The sequence below is a fragment of the Camelus dromedarius genome, chromosome 7, assembly GCF_036321535.1.
Source record: "Camelus dromedarius isolate mCamDro1 chromosome 7, mCamDro1.pat, whole genome shotgun sequence".
In the NCBI taxonomy this organism is placed as follows: domain Eukaryota; kingdom Metazoa; phylum Chordata; class Mammalia; order Artiodactyla; family Camelidae; genus Camelus; species Camelus dromedarius.
In genome coordinates, this window is record NC_087442.1 from 64,465,073 (window position 1) to 64,483,396 (window position 18,324).

General features: G+C 38.1%; 1 long non-coding RNA gene across 2 annotated transcripts in view; it reads left to right on the plus strand.

Annotated features, from left to right (window-relative positions):
* LOC116153975 (uncharacterized) overlaps positions 1-18,324 on the plus strand; it is a 445,662-nt gene that overhangs the window by 99,078 nt on the left and 328,260 nt on the right. For both annotated transcript variants that reach the window (XR_004137755.2, XR_010381710.1), the window contains exon 2: positions 3,073-3,181. This is a non-coding gene — a long non-coding RNA (uncharacterized LOC116153975). The remainder of the gene's footprint in view (positions 1-3,072; positions 3,182-18,324) is intronic.

Sequence of the window (18,324 nt, forward strand, 5' to 3'; positions counted from 1 at the left end):
TGGAGAGAGTGATTTTAGGTTTCCGACCTCCTCTAGGCCCTGTTTGAATTTTGCTGAAGGGAACTTTTGATACCACGTTTTGTTTCTTTAACCTGTTGTTTTGGGATGTCCTGTTGGATTAGCATAGCACCGTTTTATCTGTGCCACTTTCTTCTATAGACGTTTTCGTCCTTTTTTCCTAGGTCAACATACTGGGCCCGTCCACGTGCCTTTTGGCATCTGGGTGAGTGGCAGCTCATAACGCTTCATGTGAAAACCTCAGTCACAGGAAATACAACAGAGCATGTTATCTGCATTTCTGCCTTGACCTCCACAGGGGTCTCATGGTTTACCCTCGATGCGATGCACTGCCACTGAAAGGCCCCCACTCTAACCTGAGTTAAGGGGAGGAGACTTTGAACAAGACCAATGACCACTATTGCCACAGTTGGTGCAAGAGATGACTTCTGCTTCTTTTCTCCATTTTGTTCTTTCGTACCAAGACTTTACCCCACAACCTGTACCAATTGACCTTTCCCTCTGAGGTCCTGCCACGTTTTTAGTGATCAGTAAACAGTCTTCCATCTTTAAAGATATCCACAGACTTCTCTTATTTCTCAGTTTGGAGGATGTTTCGTTAGTTTAGAGACAGTTCTGCCTCTTCAAATTTCTTTTGTCTCAGCGAGGAGAGTACAGCTCAGTGGTAGAGTATGTGCTTAGCGTGCACAAGATTCTGGGTTTAATCCCCTTCATCTCCATTTTAAAAATAAATAATTAATTCAATAAACCGAATTATCTCCTTCCAAATGCAAATAAATAAAATTTTAAAAAAGTTTCTTTTAACTCCATCAATCCTACTTTCTTCCATGTCACGTATCTTCGCTGAGGTAAAGAGGTACAGGGTCCTCTTTCTCTCTAGGGGAGGGGAAAGGGGAAAGATAGGGAGGAACAAAAATTCAGATTTTAAAAATTTGCCTGCCATGGTATTATGCTCAGTTTCAGTGTTTCCCCATCCTGGCTGTCGAATTTCCTGGACTCAGGATTGCTATTTCTTATTTGGCATCATACAGAATGAATAAAAACATCTTTTCTACTTTTTCCCCAAGAGGAATGATGTTCTTCAGTGATGTCAGTCTGCAGGGAGCGCCTGTATAAAATTTAGCTGACACAGAATCAGTCCTAGGAAGATAATGTTGATACCAACCAACAAGCTGTGGCAGTAGGAGTTACAGGATTTAGGGAGAGTGGCAGCTGGACAAAGGGTCTCCCTTTTTGATGTGCCTCTGACATGGGTCTAGAACATTGGTGATGTCTTTCTTAGCCTATTGATGGTCATTGCCTGAGATGGATTTCAAGTCTTGGATTTGCCTTTGGTTTGTTAAATTCTCTGTACCATTGTTGCCTCTTACTGACATTCATAACTTCTCAGTACTTTTATTTTTCTTTGTAAAAATAAGAGTTTCATACTCATGCACTGTGAGAGAGTGCTGAGGTCAGTAGGCTAACACTTTTTTAAGGCCCGATTTATTAGTATTCTTCCACTCCCCCTCAGGTTATCTGCAAAAGAATTTCAATCACTCAACCTTTCTTTTGTACTTGAACATAACTCTTGAGGGCATTTCTTTTTCCCCTCAAGTGGGTAGTATTTTTTTTTTTACTGTCCTTTTCACTGACACTACGCCAGTATCAAAGAAATGATTTCCAAGTAGTTGTGTAAAAGTTGAGGTTTCCAATAGATTTTTGCAGTTCTTTTCTGCAAATTGAGGTTGAGGAGCAAACATACATACAGAATGGTTGTAATACATTGAACAGAAAACAAAAGGGGGCTTGTAACTGGGGCTGTGTCCTGACCAGTTGATTTGGGACTGACATTGATGAAGGACAACATTCTGCAGTAAAGAGTGACGAGGTAACTGGCTGTTACTCAGATCGCTGTGTTTTTGTACTTGATCGCTGTCTGTGAGCAATGATAAGGATTACGGTGGCTTTCCAAACTATGCCATAGCATTTGTAGTGACGCTAGGCCTTGAACAAGTCTTGTTATGGGTTGGCTATTCGTCTCTTCAGAGAAAACTAAAAGACACTTGAACAATATCCCAGGATGAATTTTTGGTGAGAGATTTCTACATTAAAACAAAACAAAGTAAAAGAAAGTAAAAGAAAATTGACCCAATGTATGACATTATCAGAAGGAGCTGTGATGCATTTTGGTTTTTTTCCTTAAAAGGAGTGATAGACTGTCAGAATTTGGAGATGACATCATAGACTGCCATGGGTTTGGTTTGTGAAAAAATTATTATTTGTCTGTTTTGGGATAAGAGCTTTCCCTTGGTGATTCAGTAAAAGGTTAAAAGTAAAATGACAAAAAGCTGGTAAACCTCCTACTCTGGCAGTGCTACCTGGGATGGGCAGATGGACTCATTAACATTAGAGCATCTTCTTCTTTATTATTCCTAGGTGTCTTTGCAGTCAAATTTTAGTTTCAGCTATTCCTCTTTCTTGCTGTAGTAATTTCTCTCCCCTCTTGGCCTTGGCTGTTTGATGTGTTCATTTCTCTTGGGAGTGATGTTGCATATTTTTCCTCATCAGCTCTGAATTTTACTATTTCTACCATCCTTTAAGTTCCATCTACTTTTACCTTATATTTCAAGGAAGAAACCAGTGACTACTTGCTGTGTGTGCACCCTGTTCCTCCTATTGTATATATTTTAGATACTTCACTTATGTGACTTAGTGGAAGGAGGAAGAGGTATTTTTTTTCTTTTTTCAGTCTTCATAGTGAAGCTGAGCACAAATATTGTTTCCCACAAATTAGCATGAATTTGTTGACAAAAAGTGAATTATAACTCTGTCTCCTGATTCCTAAGTCTGTGTATATTTGAGCTACTGTGACTATCGGATGCTGAGTGTGAAGTGAATATACCGCAATATCTCTAGTGACTTACTGCCTGGGAAGATGGCAGAAGATGGCATAGAGGTGTCATGGAGCCACAGAAATGGAAGCTACCACTCTAAACAGATGTGACTTTTCTCACAAAAATGAGTTCAAAATTCTCACTTGTCTTTTTAACAAGAAAAATGTTGCTTCTGCAGAGAGGATATCCCCGTCCTAAGAGGCAGATGCATCTGGAGCCCTCAGACTACAGACGCAGAGAATTTTAGCACCATGCCACCTGCACAGGCTTGACAAGCACGGAAGAATGTAAGTTATCTGCTATTAGTTCCTGGAATTTCTCTTCCCCACTCACTTCAAATGTGTTCTGGCCTGACCTGCTCAACCTCTTCCCCTCCTGGGCTTTCCAAAGTGGGTTATGTTTGATAGTCAGTATTTGAGATTTTATGATGGAGAATTAGGAAGGAAAGGGAAACCAGAGAGGAACTTCTGGAAGAAGTTTTGTCTTGTTTTTGGTGTGGGGCAGGAGTGGGTTGGAGCACAGCTGTTATGTGAGAGCAGAAGCGAAAGCAGAAAATTGTGATAAAAAGGATCATCTTTTGTTAGGGTCATCTTTTTTTTCTACCATGTTTGACAAATTCGAAGATAAGATTTGTTATTTTGGCTTGAAATCACATCTGTGTTCAGTGTTCATGGACATTCAACACAAAGAAAACAGACTAGACAGTTACATGGCTTGAACTATAGTGAGCAATTTTTTTTACCATCTTAGGTGAAGCTTGAGGCCAATACTGGTCTGTTAATGTCTGCCTGTAATTGGTTACCTGTTGTGTGCCAGAGAGTGTGTTAGGCAGTTAACATGTCAATGCTGGTCATCCTGTCAACAAGCCTGTAAAAAAACCTAAAACCGTTTGCCTCAACAGCACAAAGTTTTAAAAAATTAAAATGCAAAAGTAAAACGCTCAGTACAAGAACCAAGTCAAAAGTTAAAGTCTCCTTTGCTTCTCCTCTCATCTTTCAGGCATTGCCACCAGAGTTAAGTAGTTCATGTGCTGAATGAAATACATGGTATAATTCCATTTCTGTATAGAAAATCCCCAGACCTATGCTTGTTTGAACTGTATAGGCAAAAAGTGATTCTAAAGGAAATTAGTCTTTTATGTATATAATCCATTTGTGCTTGAGCTAGTTTTTAATTTCAAGTAGTCCAGTTGGAATGTAAAATAAATTTTACTTGAGTCCACCTTCCTAAAATTTAAATGTCATTTTCCATCTGTGTATTAGTGAAGATCCATTCAGGAAAACAGGAACCACACCAGGTATTTCAACAAAGTCTAACCTAGGGATTGGTTAAGTAAAGCTCAAAGAGCAAAACGGGAAAGTCCAGCCATAACAACTGTAGAAAGCACAGCTTTCTGGAGCACACAAGCAAAGATGTTAGGATTTTCAGAGTCTAGAAGAGTATGGATTGTGTAAACTGGGACTCAGATTACTGGGCAGGAGGCATGACTCAGTTACTGTAAGTCATCTGAGAAGGGTGCAGTGACACTAGTGCTAGGAATGCCAGTGCTGGTGTTGGGATGAAGGGCCAGCGCTGGACAAGAGAGACGGGAACAGGAAGGAGTAATTCCCTTTTTGCCTCTGCCTTCCAGTCTCTCCCACAGTCCCCTCCAGGCTGCACCAAACAGGGAGCAGGCTGACGAAGGACAAGAGTAGTTTTCACGGTCTTAGCCTCAGGATCACAAGAGTGTAACATGATAGATTTGGAGCTGAACAATAAAAGCTTTATAACCGGCACAGTATTTATGATCATTTAAAGGCACTTCTGAATGTAGAGTTTTTAGATCACAGCTTAAATCTGAGAGCAGTCCTTATAAGTGGTCAAAATTTGGCAATAGACAGGGAGGAAACCAATTTAATTGGGATACAACCTTTACTAGTTACAATTATTCTTTCTCCAGGAAATGGTGGGTCCGATGCCTGCAAGTATTAATTTGATTAATGGTGAGAATGTTTCTACCTCTTAGATTTAGCTTATAATTAAATGATTGGAAAGATATTATTTCTTAGTATCAATTGCAACGCCAAGATTTAGAACAATTTTTAACACATTGTGTACTGTAAATAACTTCCACAGTTCTCATGGGTGAGAATGTGGAACCTACAGTCATGTTTCTATTACTGCAATCCAGTGCTCTAAACGAAGACATGTTGCCCCGGGTTTTCTTGGGTGGCCAAGTCACACTTACGCATTTGAAATCAGTGTAACATTAATTTTATTCATATATCTATATCAGGAGTATTCTTAAGGGAAACATCTCAGAGGGACAAAGTATATGTTTGGCATTTTCCTTAATAGCAGTGCATAAGAACTTCAGTAGTTTTCACCTGCTTCTCATATGCCCCTTCCCAGGCCCTCAGCTTTTATTGAAGGTGTGCTCTGTGTGGGTGAGAGCAGGAGTGGGGAAGGATTTTTGGTTGGCTTGATGATCCGCCTTAGTCTGCTTAAGCTGCCATAACAGAATATCACGGACTGGGTGGTTTAAACAACAGAAGTGTATTTGATCACAGTTCTGGAGGTTGGAAGTCTGAGATCAAGATGCCAGCTCAGCCGTTTTTGATGAGGGTTCTCTTTCTGGCTTACAGATGGCTGCCTTCTCCCTGTGCTGTGTCCTCATATGGCTGTTCCTCTGTGATACTAGAAGAGACAAAGTGAGCTCTCTGGTGTCTCTTCTTACAAGGACACTAATTCAATCAGATCAGCTCTCCCTCCCCAGCTCTACTGCCCCCATGACCTCATTTAACCTTAATAACTTCCTCAGAGGCCCTGTCTCCAAATACAGCTATAGTGGGGGTTAGGGTTTCAATATCTGATGAATTTGGGGAGGATACATTTAGGCTATAACACAGATGAATTCTGCTTCTTTGATATTCTCAGCATAAGCTCTAGGCACCTCATTTCCTTCTTTGTAAAGGTCAAGGGAAACATTTCAAATTACCTAGAGCTAATGATGGAAGTTATATTTCCTGCAGTTAATTTCTCTACTGATAACTACAATGTCTGCTCTTTTGTTTTTGTTTTTTTTTTTTGTGACTGCAATGTCTGCTCTTAATTTTTCTCTAGAGTAGTCTAATTTTACCTTCGGTTCTTATTACTGAATTTAAGAGAAACTAAAAGGTAAATTCGTCTTTAGCCATATAATATTCTCTTAGTACATGACATAATTTTACATAAAACATTTCTAGCTTAGTATTTAAAAAGGCACTGCTAGTTTTACTATGTCTTAGTTTTCCCTTCAAACCTCCAGTGGACAAGTGGGTGTTTGTATGGAGTCCAGAGGAACCTTGTACGTCTATAGAATTTTTTTTTTAATTGAAGTATAGTTGATTTACAACTTTGTGTTAGTTTCTGGTGCACAGCATAGTGATTCAGATATATATATATATATATTCTTTTTCATTATAGGTTATTACAAGCTACTGAATATAGTTCCCTGTGCTATACAGTAGGACTTTGCTATTTATCTATTTTATATATAGTAGTTAATATCTGCTAATTCCAAACTCCTAATTTATCACTCCTCCCCTTTCCCCTTTGGTCATCAGTTTGTTTTCTATGTCCGTGAGTCTGTTTCTATTTTGTGAATAAGTTCATTTGAATCATTTCTTAAATTCCACATACAAGTGATATCATATGATATTTATCTTTCTCTATCTGACTTACTTCACTTAGTATGATAATCTCTATGTCCATGCATGTTGCTGCAAATGACATTATTTCATTCATTTTATGGTTGAGTAGTATTCTATCTTCTTTATCCAGTCATCTGTTGATGGACATTTAGGTTGTTTCCATGTCTTGGCTATTGTAAACAGTGATGCTGTGAACATTGGGTTGCATATATCTTTTCAAATTAGAGTTTTCTACAGATGTATGCCTAGGAATAGGATTGCTGGATCATATGGTGAGTCTATTTTTAGTTTTTTTTAAGGAAGCTTCATACTATTTTCCATGGTGGCTGCACCAGATTACATTTCCACCAACAGTATAGGAGGGTCTCCTTTTCTCCACACCCTCTCCAGCATTTACTGTTAATGGAAGGATTTTTAAAAATACATTATTTGGTGGTTTAGAATCATAGGACTGTACACAGGCTACATTGTGACAATAGAGCTGCCCCACTCCTTCCACACTCTAATAAAGCAATTATTACCAGTGGGATATAAAAATATATTCTGAATCTTATTTGAACATTCTTTTGATATTTAGTCTATATTAGCACATAAATGCAAATTGCTTGCTGTGTTTTCCCTTGTGAGGCTTATAAGCATGCCCAGAGGTTATTTAACACAATGCATAAATGAAGTATAATTTAAAGCAGTGCAATAAAATGCCTGATTTTCTATCTTCTATTGGGAAGAGCAAATTGATCACTGGAGAGTACAATGAGTAGAATAGCTACTAGAACCAAAGAATCCTCAAATTTGCATTTTAATTGAATAAAATCCTGAGATATTATTCTTCTATCAAAAGGAGAATTTACTGAAATCTCAAGAGAGTTCAGTGTCATTACTCTCCAGCTCTATGTATTTTTCAAATCTACTGAAAGAGAAGATTGAATCTGAGAATTTTGCCTTTCAAAGTTAATATTTTTTGCAAATTGAAATGCTACTTAATTATATTAAGTGGAGACATATTATGTGCCAGAAACTATGCTAGGCACTGGGGATTTTAAAAAGATGAATAAAATAATAATCAGGTATTTATAATATATGAACTATATATATGCCCACAAATATTACAACATGGTGGGACTACTCAAATCATAGAAGAATATGCTTGGTAAAGAGGTGATATAGTGGAGGGAATGATTAACCAAGACTCTTAGAAGGTGGAAGGTCCATAGAAGAGCTTAACAGAGGATGTGATTCCTAACATTGATACTCAGCACCTATTTCCTTCTCTTCAGTGTCCCTATACCTTGATAGAGGTTGAAAGGCTAAAAACTGTAATGAGATGCAGTAGCGCACAATTTGCAAAGCAGGAACAAATAGAATCATTCTCCCTTCAGCAGTGATGGCAGCTGACACATAAGGATCCAGCAAACATTGTTTTTCTTTTTTTACAGTGATCAGACCCCTTGTTTCACTGCCAAGTCATCCCTCTTGGCTGTAGGGGCAGCTGTGACATAGGCAGTAGTTCTGGTGGCTTTCTGACCTCTGACTGTCAGCAGCAGCTCTCAATTTCTGGATCACACCTGCAGAGTTGTGACCTGAAAGCTTATTGGTGGCCCCTGACTTGTGTTACTCTAATCCTCTCAACAGTTTCCTTGACACTTCATTCCCTGCATTCAGTGCCTTCCTATCTGATATCCCTGGAGTGGCTTCTCTTTCCTACAATGAACTCTGACTGATACAAAGGGTTTGGAAGATGAGTAGGAGCTCACTAAGTGAACAAAGGAAGAGAGGTTTATTGCATGCAAAACAAGCAGAATGAACAAATTAATTGGGGGCATGAAACACTATGGTATGTTAATATGAATCAAAGTAAGTTGTTATTGCTGGAGGGTAAGGAAATGGGAGAGAGGAAGTGAGGTTGGCACATTAAAAAAAGAGATAATGTAGTGAGTTGTATGCTTTCTTTTTAAAAAAATATATATTTATTGAAGTATATAGTCAGTTTACAATGTTGTGTCAATTTCTGGTGTACAGTATAATGCTTCAGTCATAAATGAACATACGTATGATTTGTTTTCATATTCTTTTTCACCATAAGTTACTACAAGATATTGAATATAGTTCCTTGTATATGCTTTCTTAAAGCTGGAATTAGGTATTGAGTTAATTTATCCAGGGGGTAGTGCTATGAAGGCTGCATTTTTATGTAGCCTGTTTTCATGACTCCATGGAGGACTAACCAGGGGAAGGTGGTTCAAATGGGAGAGAAGGCCCAGGGAATCATGTGGAGTCAGAGATTACCAAAGAGAAAATTTGATTCAAGTTTAGGTCTTTGAATTAAGTCATTAATATTTTTTTCAGGGAAAATGTTCTTAAGAAAATGCATGGTGCTAATTTGTTTTCCATGATAGCAAGAAGTAAGGTTTCAGAAAAAATTTCTTATTTATGCTCAGAGTACATATCCTTTCTTTGCTATCCAAAATAATCTCCAGCTTTACATATTTTAGATTTTCTGAAAAAAAAATTTTTAAAGGAAAAAGAGCTACTCATCTGTGCAGAAAGGGGATATTCTTGTCTTCCTTTGACGTTTGCATCAATTTAAATGAAAATTTCTTTTTAAAGCATACATACATTTATCCAAACTTTTCTTCCTGTAAATTATTGTAGCATAGGGTAGGAAGAAGCAAGATAATAGGACAAGAAGTGAGGACAGCAAGGAAGGATGTATTTGGCAGTGAGAATCAGGATTGGCATGGTTAGTCTGGGCACGCAAAGCTATTGCCAAGCTGTTGGAGGAAACTGTTAAGCTTGCTTCATTTGCTCACTCCACACCTTTTCTTTGCAGCTTTTTTCTACACAGTACTCTCTTGGAAATGAGCCTCTGACTTCTATTCCCTAGCCCAAGAGAAGCCGAACAGGCAACACAGATCACTAGGAAACCTAATATTTGCAAAAAAGCTTGAAAACTATGTATGCCTTTAAACAGGCAAACAAAAGCAAGGGAACATTTTTCTTTTCATAGTCAGACTCTGTGCTTTAAGCTTCTAAAAAGGAGGTAGTAGGAATTGGTTTAAATTTGGGCAAGTGTCTTAGTCAAAATACCAAAGACTGGGTGGCTTTTAAACAGCAGAAATTTATTTATCACAGTTCTGGAGGCTGGAAATTTGAGATCAGGGTGCCAGCATGGTTGAATTCCGGTGAGAACCCTCCTCCAGTTTGCAGACTGCCAGCTTCTCATAGTGTCCTCACATTACGGAGAGCAGAGACTGGAAGCAAATTCTCTCCTGACTCTCATAAGGGCACTAATCCCATTCATGGGGTCTTCCCCCTCATGACCTCATTTATTTCTAATTATCTCTCAAAGGCCCCACCCTCTTACACCATCACATGAGGGGGAGGGTTTCAGCATGTGAATTTTGGAAAGACACAAATACTGAGTCCATAACAGTGGGTCTTTTCTGCACCCTTGACAAAGATGGACTTTGAAGAAAGGAGAATGTTCTCTCTTTTTGTGCACAAGACCTATCTGGCCTTTTGCAGAGAAGTGGAGTTGTTTGCCAATAGACATTTGTCTATAAAAGAGCAATTCTATATGTAAACTGAAATGTAATATAGATATGTTTTCTTGATAAACATTATTTATTGAATAATTTATCATTTGTCAATAAAAGAATTCCTAAAAGAAACATTCTAAAGAATGAGCATATTTATACTATGGAATGAAAGTTATTCATAATCTTCTAAATTATCAACTCAAGTATAAAGGAATATTGAAGAATAATTATTGCATGGTAGGATTCTGATCTTAATTTTCAATTCCTTCAAAATCAGGTTGGGGAACTCCTTAGCTATACTGTCCCCTCCTTTCATCATCTAGATTTCCCAGTCACTCTTTGTGAACGATGTCCATCTCCGAAAGAATATTTATCAGATCTTTGAATTTTAAGATCAGAGTTTTTTTAAACTCGTTTATAAAGTTGAAGAAAGCCCTGTAATTAATTGATGTAGTATTATTTGCACTGTCATCACTGACAACTCTACAGATGCACACATTTTGGGGCCTAGAGGATTTCTGTCTCTTTCATCATCTTGAAAAATGTCAATATCTAGAGGAATTATTTCCTTTTTCACATGGGAGCTCATCAGGTATGTGCTTTGTCCCTCTCTATTCTGTGACTTCTCTGATCTTTGAAACCCTTGTATCACTCTCTCATTATCTACAATTGTAATAGAAGTGTTCTAGTGCCTGGAGTTTTGGAAAAAGGAGAAAAAACTTTTAAGATGAGATGACCCTCCCCCAATACATAGTGATCCCTCCACAGTGCCAAAGTTGTGACTTTAGGATTTGCACATCAGGCCATCAGGAAGTGCTGAAGTATAGCAACTTGGGAGGTTATGTTTAACTGTTTCTTGGTTACTTTTGTGCAGGCTGTCATCCTTTATGCAGATGACTCGCTGTTCCCAAATCATTGCACTTTATTTCCTCCCTGCTTGATCACACAGTTCCCTGAGCCTGAAATGCCTTTCAACTTCATTTCTTACTTGTCATTGCTGCTATCCATCATTTGAAATCAAGTTAAAAGGGCTCCTTCTTCATGTTGCCTTTTCCACCAACTCTAGATTTAACTGATCCTGCCTTGCTTTGAGTCTCAGACCCCTTAATCTTACTATGTTGATGATATTATAAAGTATAATTTTTGGTTACTTGCCTTATCACCCATGTTATCTTAGAGAAATATACCTGATTATTTTCTCCAAAAGTATTCAAAGTAGTTCTCTCTCTAATTAAAGGTAAGCTCCTGAGAACAAGATTCTTATATAGGATTGTGTCAATTATTGTAACAGATACATCCCCAAATCAAAATAGTTTAGCACAACTGACGTTTATTCTCACTTTTACAACACTTCAATGTGATCTCTGGCAGACAGTCTTCTGTATGTTGATGTAGCCACCAGGCTTTTTCCATCTCGGGGCACTGCTGTCTTCAACATGTGGCTTCCAAGGATGCCATATAATGACAAGAGTGAGTAGACAGGAAGCCTAGGCTTCTTAACCAGGTTGGCCCAAAGGGTGGACTTCTCTTCTGCTTACACTTCGTAGTCACCTGGCCATGGCTAGATGCAAAGAAAGACCAGGAAATAGAGCGTCTGGCTAGAAGATGCTTCCCTGACACTGTGGGGTGGGAACACAGATCTTTGTTGAACAGGTAGTTCTACCACAACTATTGTAATAGTCTCTACGCTCCCTTGCCCATTGGAGGTGCTTTAATGTATGTTTGCTAAAAAACAAAAAACAATGAATCAATAAATGTTGTGTACCACGTCAAGGGGAAAGGTATTTAGAAGATGAGAGCCACAGCTTAGCACGTGTTTTGTGGCTACTGGACGTAAGGGTTCACAGACTTAATGTGGGTGGGAGAGCAGCTCTTTACTCTAAGGGAGAAATAATAAGTTTGGTACTTATTTCTGTGCTTTAACCATGCCTTGATCCTAAGGTCACAGAGTATTCTACAGAGATAGTGATGAATACTTATGAAAATATGTAATCATCTTTTTTTTTCTGAGTATCTTGTATCATTTTTGTGCTTTAAAAATCACTTATTTGCCCCAAGAACATTCTAGAAGATATATTTCTACTTTAGAAAAAGAATTGTTCTCATTGTTGGACAAATACCCATTTGTTCTCATGATTAAAGAAGTGTTCTCTTACCTTGGGAGAGACACATTTCTGAGGGGCAGGGACAGAATCACTGAATTTCGAAGGGGATGAAATTCTTTTCTCCACAGGAAAGATTCGTTGGGACTGCTTTTGCTATTTTTTTCTTATCAAGAGGCACTAGATAGGATATCTATTCAAAAGTGTATAATATTTCGAAGTGACAAAGTGTCATATGCACAGGCTGAGGGAGAATATCTCTTAATGCAGCATATTTCTTGGAAGCCTTTAGCATCCATTAAATTGCACAAGTGAACAAAATTGATAGCTGTTCAAAAAAAATTAAAGCATCAGCCCTGGTATGTTTAGAGTCTGCAAGTAAAACAAAACACTTTAGATCTGAGCTTCCACTTCATTTTATATGTGTGTTTACTCAGGAATTGTTATGCCTTATCACTTTTATCGTTCTTTTATCGCAGCTGTGTGAAAAATTACAGTTGGAGCCGTGCTCATGTTTTTACGAAAATACCTTTTATTTCATGCTATGAAGCAGATTGCTAACGTTTGCTACTTTTATTATTACGGCTGCATGACTCCCTCCATTCTGGCTAAGGTTGTGTCAGTATTTCTGGGAAAAAAAAATCCTTTTTATTTATGTATTTGTTTTTATTCTATGATTGCCTTAGCTAAGCAGAGGTGAATCTCAGAAGAACTCATGCTACGTTAAAAAATTGGACAAATAAAACCTAAGCACCAAACACTGACTATAAATTCCCCACAATAAATATTGCCTCTAAAAGGAAGGTCAAGTTCAAAGAGGGTTATTTCCACAGGATTTGGTAAGAAGGGACATTTAAATTGTGACTTAACTACTCAGGTTCTTGAAACTGAGAGTGATATTATAATATCGCAGATTTCAAGAAATCAGATGAACTGTTGGAAAATATACTCTGGCTTGAAATTTGGTGCACAGATCTTTACCTGGAAATGCATGTAAAACTTGAGCTGATGGGGATTCTGGCTGTGTGATATCCTTTGGATAGGGAACTGAGCTTCCTTTTTCACCACTGTAGTTTAAAAGGTGTATTGCTCATTCGGGCTTGCTAGAGTAGGGATCGCCATCGGTGCTTGGGAGCATAATTTTAGCTCTTTTTCTGTATTTGGCATGGAAAGGGGTGATGCTGTTCACTTTTTCAAGTCACCCTGCTTGCCTCGCTACTGGTAAAACAACTGGGAGATGTAATCCAACAAGCAAACATTTTATAGTTTCAGATTTTAAACTAATCTGTCTTTGCCTCATGGTAACCCACTCATCCATAAATATGGACAGAAATGTGGCAGGGGGAAGTGGAAAGTTGAGCCTCAGACAATGGGCTTGCAAGGAGGAGAGTTAGCAGGGAGATGTCCTGGTCACTTTGCTCATGTTTTAATTCCTGTCTTTTCTTTTCAACCAAGTTCCCTAATTTTTTTAGGCACAGAGATAAGGATAAAAGCATGGAGTGTGTAAATCTTAACTGCCACCCCAGTTCTTTAACTTCCTTTGGTCAACCTGAGAGCCTAGTAAGGAATAAGAATAAGGAAAAAGGCAGGGCACATATCTTGGGGTCAGGGCTCAGATGCCCTCTGCAATTGTACTTCTGAAGTCATGATGACTTTGGGTCCTATCACCTCCATCCAGCACTCTAGATATCCACCATCCATCATTTTGATGCCTATTTACTGCCTCGGCTAGTTCAGTAGCATCACATCCTATACGTTTCCTGATACTATGGGATACCGTATTGTTCCTCTGACAGAAAATTCAGTAACATCCTAACCCAGAGCTCCTGATGATGTCCTAGCAGCACCGTTTCCAAAAGGCAGGGCTGTTTAATTAGAGACATTCAAGTTCTCTGCCACATCTGTGGTGCATTTATTCAGTAAGCAAGCATTTCTTGGGCATCAGCACAAATAGGACTGGTCAGTGAGAATGTGTACCGCATATAAGGAATTTTGAGAATCTGTGGTTATTTTATAACTACTGCGGTTCAAAGTCTAAAACAATAAACATTTCAGAGCATTAGAGAACAGTCTAATAACTGTGATCAAACAAAACGGTCAGCCTGGGACACTTAGAATACAAATTAGATTGTTTTCTGAGGCAAGGGGAGGTAATACAGCCTAAGGCCATTTAGGAAATCATTGTAGCAAATATAGATAGATAACTGACGAAATCATCTCAGAGGCATGAAATGCCTTAATTTACATCAGAGGAAGGGGAAAAAGAAATTGTTTGCATTTCCAGCCCCAGTGTCCAGGACTTCTTTGCATCTACAGAAAACACATTGCATCTGAGATTTGCTCTGCAGATTAGGGAGGGAAATTATGTACTCTTCCTCGAGGCTGCAAGCTGAACATTACAAATAGATGCATCTAGGCTGTGTTGGGAGAAGATGCACTCAAAACTGTCCAGGGAGACAGAGAGGAGCCCATCTGTGTATAAAAGCCAGAATTGAGCTGCTCTTGCTTTTGTTGTAAAAATCCATTCTGTTCAAATCCCAGCTAATGAAAATGTGCATCTGTAAATAAAAAGTAAATCAAGGGAATATATTAATCCTGCAGCTGCTGTCTACTTAACTTTACTTATAAAAAATAACTCAATTTTCTGGTCTGAATGTTCTTGCTTTTTAGCAATGTGATGGCAATTTGAGAGGGACAAAATATATATTGAAATCTATGTGTGTATAACAACCTTGGCAATAAAAGCAGCCCTGCAGTAGCTGTACAGTCACTGCGTTTGTAGCTGTGTCGATAGTTGAGTTCCAGAGTCTGACCCTGGAAATCCATTACCTGGCTGTTTAAATTGCTGTTTTGTATGCCAAGGCTATTAATTAAGTTGTTTCTCTAACCTAGGACTAGTTCTGTGCATAGGTCAGCTGGATAACCTTCCATTTTTTGTGATTTGGAGGAGAAAATAAAGGGCTCCTGACCAAAAATTTCCTCCCACCTGTGTTCCATGGTGACGGAAATTTTTTTTTTTTAATTTAAGTGTTAGACTATTATTTTCTCTAGAAAGGATAATATATTATCTAGAATTATATAAAAATCAATTCATCTTATCTGTCATAATCCATTGTAACTGGAAATGAGGCAAGACCTCAAAGAAAAAGTAAACAAAATATTTCAGTTCTAATGAAGCCAGAGAAAGATTTGAGAGCAGCATGACCTTAAAAAAGATCGTCTCTCCTTGATGGTTGGAAATTCTTACAGATCCTGGCATACATCCCATTGCTAGTGTTACCGTGGGACAAGGGTAGGCGTAGGTGCAGTGATTAAGAATAATTTTATCCTAGGAGAGAAGATGACCACTGATAGGATGTCTGGCTAGAGCACAGTGAAAGTGACATTGAAGGAAAAGCCCTAAAGATAAAGAATCTCCCAAATCCAGAGCAGGATGTTAGCTATAGAACTAAAGAGACTGTAGCTTTCAAACACCAACAGAAGCAAATGAAACTGCATAGTTACTGAGCTGTTTTTTTTCTTTTTCTTTTTCTTTCTTTTTTTGGGAGGGGGTATTTTGGCAGCTTATTTAAATATAGTCTTTCCTTGTATTGATAATGCAAAGACTCTCTTAATAGGAAGGATTCTGCCTTTTAGCTCTCAGAGACAAATCTCTGATAAATCAGGGATAAATACTGACTGTATCTTATAATTTTCCAAGACCTATACTTATTTATCTCTTGTGCTGTTAACCCACATTTGGTTTTAATTGATACTGCCCCAAATGTACCAAAGCGGAAGGCTTTAAAAACAGTTCATGTGACAAGAGCAATTGTTTGCATTTTGTTGTCTTTAAAAATCTTCAAGATAATCAGCAAACCTCTTATTAAAAGGCTCTTAGACCAGGCAATCCTCATGATTTGTAATCCTCATGGCTTGAAGAGTTTGTTCTGGTAAAATTTTACGATGGTTAGAGAAAAGTCAAGGGTTTCTCTTAGTGTCTCTTCTCTTAATCTCTTTACTTACCATTTCTAATTTCCCTGGAGAGTTTAATAAAGAAAGTACATTCACTTCCTTGGGCAGAATTGCTGCCTCATTCTTTGGTGTCTCATAGTTGGTTCATGGTTCTTTGCTGTGAAGCCTGATTGTGCCTACCACACCCCTGGCTTCCTGAAACAATGGGATTGATGACAGTATGTTGCATTCACCTGACTGTTCTACCCGCTCTACGAAGCCATTTTCAGTTTTATGTCTTTTCATGAGAGGCAAGCAGAGGAAATCAAATAAACTTGCATAATTCCATTTTGAAATTCAGCTGATTATTCTCAATTTAAAGGTTGGTGACTACATAACCAGAGGCAGCTGCATGAAGTCCAGGGTTTGCTGGGTACTGGTGGATTTTAAGGTACCTTTGATAGTTTCTGCTGCTATATTCCTACATTTTATTTGATAATGGTAGTTAAATTTTAGATAGGTACCTTGGATAATTGGTTGCATTATTTTTCATCATAAGAAACAAACTGTTCTTGTAAATTGGACTTGTAATTGTGTTTTTATTTTTCAAAGATGGGAAAAGTAGCCTCATGGAAACATAATTTTCCCCACCATGCTTCACTACTAAAATGCTGATGTTGATGGACATTTGTAGTTGACATATGTATTGAGCACAAAAATTCTGCCGGGCTTTATGGATAAGCAGCATGATCCCTGTTTATCATGTATTTGCCTTTTCTACTAATTAGAAGGCTCATTATATACCCAGTTTTATACCTTGTGCATTGACAACTTTGAAATAGTACACAGGACTGTTTTTAGAGTCCTTGGAAAGCAGAGCCTGGGGTAAAGCTTAGGTGCTGATGCTTTATTGGTAATCCAATTCCATGGCAGTGAGAATAAAAAAAGGGGAATTGAGGTAAGGAAGGAAGAAAGATAACATAAGGTGGTGCATTACTGAGTTTGTCTTTTGTTTCACAAAGGAACACAGGTGGCCTTCCAATGCCACAAAAGGTCTCCTGGCAGATGTTTGGAAGCACCTTCCCCCACAAATGGTCCACTATAGGGGAAATGCAAAGCAAATTTGTCTACTGGCTCTCTCCCATCTTCAGTCTCTTCCTGGTCACAATAAACTATATAGGGAGTTGATACTCCCACATATTTGGGTTGTGTCACTAGGTAATGCAGCTATGGAATCCAGATTCGTTGTTCTGTAGCTGGCACTTCCTCTGAGTCAGAGGCAATAGTCAGCCCCAGGTTCTACACCTGCAGATTTAACCAACCACCAATGGAAAATATTTGGGAAAAAAAAATCCAGAAAGTTTCAAAAGCAAAACTTGAATTTGTGTGCCGACAGCTATTTACCTAACATTTACTCAGTATATAGCATTTACATTGTATTAGGTATTATAAGTAATCTAGAGATGATTTAAACTATACAGGAGGACATGTGTAGATTATATGCAAATATGATGCCATTTTATATATGGGTGGAGCATCTGTGAATTTTGGTGTCAGTGAGGTGTCCTGGAACTGATCTCTCACAGTGATGGAGGGACAACTGTATAGGCTTTGTTAGCTGCATGTGACTGAACCATCCAGCATTCCAGTTCCTAGAGATGGTCTGAGAGGTGATGACTTAGTGAAACATGCCTAAGTCCCAGAAGTCAGGTGAGGTGTAGACAGTTTGAGGCGATGCATTCGATGTATCTAATTCAACTATATTCCATTCTTATTAGCTGTTCTTTGCTATAATCCTCGAAAAAAGTTATTTTCTCCTCTACTACTGTCTACTTTGTATATTTATTTCTCCCACAGATTTTCAGATTTATTTATTTAAATATTTTTGTGTGTTTTAGAATATCCTTTTCTTCTGGTCTTTCAGAAGCTAAGAGTGCATTATGCCACAGCATGAAGAAAGGCCACTACCTGATTTAGAAAGTACCAGTTGAAAGATGCTATTTGATAATGCATGATACAATTTTTCAACAATTCAATGAGGATATAGATAATTGTTTTAAACTGATTTATAGTCTGATAACAAGTGTAAATGTTAACAATTTGATCATTGACAATGACTAAAGATACCTTGAGATCCTCCGTACAAAAGAGCTAGAAAAATTATGAGCAATAATATGGGAATTAT